A 7,313-nucleotide genomic window follows, 5' to 3' on the forward strand; every position below is an offset into this window, starting at 1 on the left:
AGCGTCTCAAACGTCACAAAAGATTCGGTATGATCGCAGCCACAGGAGTGTTAGCTATTCCTCTGGAACACTCGTTATGTTGTGGTCACCGAGTCGTCGTTTGGGCCTGTCTCAGAAACTTCTGTGGTGCTACAACGGTCCGTACCGTGTTTTGCGCCAGGTAACAGATGTGACCTACGAGATTTCGCCAGTACTGCCAACGGGTTCACCAAGTGGCCGTAAATCAGATATCGTCCATGTGACACGACTCAAGCCCTACCACGCGCCCACACCTCTACCTGCTACCTAGCACCGAGACGGTGCTTTTCGTCCCGGGGGTTGTGTTCCGAAGATGATGTGGTGAAACCTCATGGCTGCCGCCTGAGAGACCATGGTGCTATGTGCCTATCGCTGACAGGGAACGAAGAGGAAGACGAGGATTTGTCTCTCGCTCGTATTGCAGCCATCTTGCCGGACTGGTGACTATTTCTACTGGGACTGATTTTGTGTAAATACCTGCGAATACACCAGTATTCCTTGCGCCTTCCTCGTAACAATATACTACAACTGTATCTGACGCTTGAGGGTGGTAGCCAGCGCCACTCAGACTGCACGGGGAGAAGGGGACCTTCTTTTCAACCCCCGGGGCGTGACGCGAACGTCTACAGCCTGTCATAAGCGGGTAACTGGCGGGAAAACCCTCTTATGCTACCTTGGCATCAAGGCTGCCAGAACCGAGGCCCTCGCTAAGCTTTCGCATGATAATAGGGTTTGTAAATGAGGGGCTCGTTAGAAAATACAGGAAGAAATGCCGGCAGTCTACAACGCCAAAGAAGGCATAGGGGAATGGTTCGAATATTTTTTACCGTTAGTGACGTTACATTATTATTTATTGTTATTAATTACGTGAGAAAGAAAGAAAAACACGCGCCCAGAGTGGGGACCGAACCCACGCCTTTCGATTAGATCTCGAATGCCTTACCAATTCGGCTATCTGGGCGACTGTGTTCCGCTTCACTTTGTGGGGTATTTATGTATACTACAACTGTATCTGACGCTTGAGGGTGGTAGCCAGCGCCACTCAGACTACACGGGGAGAAGGGGACCTTCTTTTCAACCCCCGGGGCGTGACGCGAACGTCTACAGCCTGTCATAAGCGGGTAACTGGCGGGAAAACCCTCTTATGCTACCTTGGCATCAAGGCTGCCAGAACAGAGGCCCTCGCTAAGCTTTCGCATGATAATAGGGTTTGTAAATGAGGGGCTCGTTCGAAAATACAGGAAGAAATGCCGGCAGTCTACAACGCCAAAGAAGGCATAGGGGAATGGTTCGAATATTTTTTACCGTTAGTGACGTTACATTACTATTTATTGTTAATAATTACGTGAGAAAGAAAGAAAGAAAAACACGCGCCCAGAGTGGGGACCGAACCCACGCCTTTCGATTAGATCTCGAATGCCTTACCAATTCGGCTATATGGGCGACTGTGTTCCACTTCACTTTCTGGGGTATTTATATATGCTACAACTGTATCTGACGCTTGAGGGTGGTAGCCAGCGCCACTCAGACTACACGGGGAGAAGGGGACCTTCTTTTCAAACCCCGGGGCGTGACGCGAATGTCTACCGCCTGTCATAAGCGGGTAACTGGAGGGAAAACTCTCTTATGCTACCTTGGCATCAAGGCTGCCAGAACCGAGGCCCTCGCTAAGCTTTCGCATGATAATAGGGTTTGTAAATAAGGGGCTCGTTAGAAAATACAGGAAGGAATGCCGGCAGTCTACAACTCCAAAGAAGGCATAGGGGAATGGTTCGAATATTTTTTACCGTTAGTGACGTTACATTATTATTTATTGTTATTAATTACGTGAGAAAGGAAGAAAGAAAAACACGCGCCCAGAGTGGGGACCGAACCCACGCCTTTCGATGAGATCTCGAATGCCTTACCAATTCGGCTATCTGGGCGACTGTGTTCCGCTTCACTTTCTGGGGTATTTATATATACTACAACTGTATCTGACGCTTGAGGGTGGTAGCCAGCGCCACTCATACTACACGGGGAGAAGGGGACCTTCTTTTCAACCCCCGGGGCGTGACGCGAACGTCTACAGCCTGTCATAAGCGGGTAACTGGCGGGAAAACCCTCTTATGCTACCTTGGCATCAAGGCTGCCAGAACCGAGGCCCTCGCTAAGCTTTCGCATGATAATAGGATTTGTAAATGTGGGGCTCGTTAGAAAATACAAGAAGAAATGCCGGCAGTGTACAACGCCAAAGAAGGCATAGGGGAATGGTTCGAATATTTTTACCGTTAGTGACGTTACATTATTATTTATTGTTATTAATTACGTGGGAAAGAAAGAAAGAAAAACACGCGCCCAGAGTGGGGACCGAACCCACGCCTTTCGATTAGATCTCGAATGCCTTACCAACTCGGCTATCTGGGCGACTGTGCTCCGCTTCACTTTCTGGGGTATTTATATATACTACAACTGTATCTGACGCTTGAGGGTGGTAGCCAGCGCCACTCAGACTACACGGGCAGAAGGGGACCTTCTTTTCAACCCCCGGGGCGTGACGCGAACGTCTACAGCCTGTCATAAGCGGGTAACTGGCGGGAAAACCCTCTTATGCTACCTTGGCATCAAGGCTGCCAGAACCGAGGCCCTCGCTAAGCTTTCGCATGATAATAGGGTTTGTAAATAAGGGGCTCGTTAGAAAATACAGGAAGGAATGCCGGCAGTCTACAACTCCAAAGAAGGCATAGGGGAATGGTTCGAATATTTTTTACCGTTAGTGACGTTACATTATTATTTATTGTTATTAATTACGTAAGAAAGGAAGAAAGAAAAACACGCGCCCAGAGTGGGGACCGAACCCACGCCTTTCGATGAGATCTCGAATGCCTTACCAATTCGGCTATCTGGGCGACTGTGTTCCGCTTCACTTTCTGGGGTATTTATATATACTACAACTGTATCTGACGCTTGAGGGTGGTAGCCAGCGCCACTCAGACTACACGGGGAGAAGGGGACCTTCTTTTCAACCCCCGGGGCGTGACGCGAACGTCTACAGCCTGTCATAAGCGGGTAACTGGCGGGAAAACCCTCTTATGCTACCTTGGCATCAAGGCTGCCAGAACCGAGGCCCTCGCTAAGCTTTCGCATGATAATAGGATTTGTAAATGTGGGGCTCGTTAGAAAATACAAGAAGAAATGCCGGCAGTGTACAACGCCAAAGAAGGCATAGGGGAATGGTTCGAATATTTTTACCGTTAGTGACGTTACATTATTATTTATTGTTATTAATTACGTGGGAAAGAAAGAAAGAAAAACACGCGCCCAGAGTGGGGACCGAACCCACGCCTTTCGATTAGATCTCGAATGCCTTACCAACTCGGCTATCTGGGCGACTGTGCTCCGCTTCACTTTCTGGGGTATTTATATATACTACAACTGTATCTGACGCTTGAGGGTGGTAGCCAGCGCCACTCAGACTACACGGGCAGAAGGGGACCTTCTTTTCAACCCCCGGGGCGTGACGCGAACGTCTACAGCCTGTCATAAGCGGGTAACTTTCGGGAAAACCCTCTTATGCCACCTTGGCATCAAGGCTGCCAGAACCGAGGCCCTCGCTAAGCTTTGGCATGATAATAGGTTTGTAAATGAGGGGCTCGTTAGAAAATACAGGAAGGAATGCCGGCAGTCTAAAACGCCAAAGAAGGCATAGGGGAATGGTTCGAATATTTTTTACCGTTAGTGACGTTACATTATTATTTATTGTTATTAATTACGTGAGAAAGGAAGAAAGAAAAACACGCGCCAAGAGTGGGGACCGAACCCACGCCTTTCGATTACATCTCGAATGCCTTACCAATTCGGCTATCTGGGCGACTGTGTTCCGCTTCACTTTCTGGGGTATTTATATATACTACAACTGTATCTGACGCTTGAGGGTGGTAGCCAGCGCCACTCAGACTACACGGGGAGAAGGGGACCTTCTTTTCAAACCCCGGGGCGTGACGCGAATGTCTACCGCCTGTCATAAGCGGGTAACTGGTGGGAAAACTCTCAAATGCTACCTTGGCATCAAGGCTGCCAGAACCGAGGCCCTCGCTAAGCTTTCGCATGATAATAGGGTTTGTAAATGAGGGGCTCGTTAGAAAATACAGGAAGGAATGCCGGCAGTCTACAACTCCAAAGAAGGCATAGGGGAATGGTTCGAATATTTTTTACCGTTAGTGACGTTACATTATTATTTATTGTTATTAATTACGTGAGAAAGGAAGAAAGAAAAACACGCGCCCAGAGTGGGGACCGAACCCACGCCTTTCGATGAGATCTCGAATGCCTTACCAATTCGGCAATCTGGGCGACTGTGTTCCGCTTCACTTTCTGGGGTATTTATATATACTACAACTGTATCTGACGCTTGAGGGTGGTAGCCAGCGCCACTCAGACTACACGAGGAGAAGGGGACCTTCTTTTCAACCCCCGGGGCGTGACGCGAACGTCTACAGCCTGTCATAAGCGGGTAACTGGCGGGAAAACCCTCTTATGCTACCTTGGCATCAAGGCTGCCAGAACCGAGGCCCTCGCTAAGCTTTCGCATGATAATAGGGTTTGTAAATGAGGGGCTCGTTAGAAAATACAGGAAGAAATGCCGGCAGTCTACAACGCCAAAGAAGGCATAGGGGAATGGTTCGAATATTTTTTACCGTTAGTGACGTTACATTATTATTTATTGTTAATAATTACGTGAGAAAGAAAGAAAGAAAAACACGCGCCCAGAGTGGGGACCGAACCCACGCCTTTCGATTAGATCTCGAATGCCTTACCAATTCGGCTATCTGGGCGACTGTGTTCCGCTTTACTTTCTGGGGTATTTATATATACTACAACTGTATCTGACGCTTGAGGGTGGTAGCCAGCGCCACTCAGACTACACGGGGAGAAGGGGACCTTCTTTTCAACCCCCGGGGCGTGACGCGAATGTCTACAGCCTGTCATAAGCGGGTAACTGGCGGGAAAACCCTCTTATGCTACCTTGGCATCAAGGCTGCCAGAACCGAGGCCCTCGCTAAGCTTTCGCATGATAATAGGGTTTGTAAATGAGGGGCTCGTTAGAAAATACAGGAAGAAATGCCGGCAGTCTACAACGCCAAAGAAGGCATAGGGGAATGGTTTGAATATTTTTTACCGTTAGTGACGTTACATTATTATTTATTGTTATTAATTACGTGAGAAAGAAAGAAAGAAAAACAAGCGCCCAGAGTGGGGACCGAACCCACGCCTTTCGATTAGATCTCGAATGCCTTACCAATTCGGCTATCTGGGCGACTGTGTTCCGCTTCAATTTCTGGGGTATTTATATATACTACAACTGTATCGGACGCTTGAGGGTGGTAGCCAGCGCCACTCAGACTACACGGGGAGAAGGGGACCTTCTTTTCAACCCCCGGGGCGTGACGCGAACGTCTACAGCCTGTCATAAGCGGGTAACTGGCGGGAAAACCCTCTTATGCTACCTTGGCATCAAGGCTGCCAGAACCGAGGCCCTCGCTAAGCTTTCGCATGATAATAGGGTTTGTAAATGAGGGGCTCGTTAGAAAATACAGGAAGAAATGCCGGCAGTCTACAACGCCAAAGAAGGCATAGGGGCATGGTTCGAATATTTTTTACCGTTAGTGACGTTACATTATTATTTATTGTTATTAATTACGTGAGAAAGAAAGAAAGAAAAACACGCACCCAGAGTGGGGACCGAACCCACGCCTTTCGATTAGATCTCGAATGCCTTACCAATTCGGCTATCTGGGCGAATGTGTTCCGCTTCACTTTCTGGGGTATTTATATAAACTACAACTGTATCTGACGCTTGAGGGTGGTAGCCAGCGCCACTCAGACTACACGGGAAGAAGGGGACCTTCTTTTCAACCCCCGGGGCGTGACGCGAACGTCTACAGCCTGTCATAAGCGGGTAACTGGCGGGAAAACCCTCTTATGCTACTTTGGCATCAAGGCTGCCAGAACCGAGGCCCTCGCTAAGCTTTCACATGATAATAGAGTTTGTAAATGAGGGGCTCGTTAGAAAATACAGGAAGAAATGCCGGCAGTCTACAATGCCAAAGAAGGCATAGGGGAATGGTTCGAATATTTTTTACCGTTAGTGACGTTACATTATTATTTATTGTTAATAATTACGTGAGAAAGAAAGAAAGAAAAACACGCGCCCAGAGTGGGGACCGAACCCACGCCTTTCGATTAGATCTCGAATGCCTTACCAATTCGGCTATCTGGGCGACTGTGTTTCGCTTCACTTTCTGGGGTATTTATATATACTACAACTTTATCTGACGCTTGAGGGTGGTAGCCAGCGCCACTCAGACTACACGGGCAGAAGGGGACCTTCTTTTCAACCCCCGGGGCGTGACGCGAACGTCTACAGCCTGTCATAAGCGGGTAACTGGCGGGAAAACCCTCTTATGCCACCTTGGCATCAAGGCTGCCAGAACCGAGGCCCTCGCTAAGCTTTCGCATGATAATAGGTTTGTAAATGAGGGGCTCGTTAGAAAATACAGGAAGGAATGCCGGCAGTCTACAACGCCAAAGAAGGCATAGGGGAATGGTTCGAATATTTTTTACCGTTAGTGACGTTACATTATTATTTATTGTTATTAATTACGTGAGAAAGGAAGAAAGAAAAACACGCGCCAAGAGTGGGGACCGAACCCACGCCTTTCGATTAGATCTCGAATGCCTTACCAATTCGGCTATCTGGGCGACTGTGTTCCGCTTCAATTTCTGGGGTATTTATATATACTACAACTGTATCGGACGCTTGAGGGTGGTAGCCAGCGCCACTCAGACTACACGGGGAGAAGGGGACCTTCTTTTCAACCCCCGGGGCGTGACGCGAACGTGTACAGCCTGTCATAAGCGGGTAACTGGCGGGAAAACCCTCTTATGCTACCTTGGCATCAAGGCTGCCAGAACCGAGGCCCTCGCTAAGCTTTCGCATGATAATAGGGTTTGTAAATGAGGGGCTCGTTAGAAAATACAGGAAGAAATGCCGGCAGTCTACAACGCCAAAGAAGGCATAGGGGCATGGTTCGAATATTTTTTACCGTTAGTGACGTTACATTATTATTTATTGTTATTAATTACGTGAGAAAGAAAGAAAGAAAAACACGCGCCCAGAGTGGGGACCGAACCCACGCCTTTCGATTACATCTCGAATGCCTTACCAATTCGGCTATCTGGGCGACTGTGTTCCGCTTCACTTTCTGGGGTATTTATATATGCTACAACTGTATCTGACGCTTGAGGGTGGTAGC

At 48.3% G+C, this 7,313-nt stretch overlaps 2 non-coding genes across 2 annotated transcripts; both read right to left on the minus strand.

Moving 5' to 3' along the window:
- Positions 1-2,352: 2,352 nt before the first annotated feature.
- Trnar-ucu (transfer RNA arginine (anticodon UCU)) lies at positions 2,353-2,424 on the minus strand. The gene has a single exon. It is a non-coding gene; the product is annotated as a tRNA-Arg (tRNA).
- Positions 2,425-3,315: 891 nt separating this feature from the next.
- Positions 3,316-3,387, minus strand: Trnar-ucu (transfer RNA arginine (anticodon UCU)). The gene has a single exon. It is a non-coding gene; the product is annotated as a tRNA-Arg (tRNA).
- Positions 3,388-7,313: the final 3,926 nt, after the last annotated feature.

This window comes from Haemaphysalis longicornis, unplaced genomic scaffold, assembly GCF_048455015.1.
Source record: "Haemaphysalis longicornis isolate Haplotype H1 unplaced genomic scaffold, Haemaphysalis longicornis Haplotype H1 scaffold_5, whole genome shotgun sequence".
NCBI lineage: Eukaryota > Metazoa > Arthropoda > Arachnida > Ixodida > Ixodidae > Haemaphysalis > Haemaphysalis longicornis.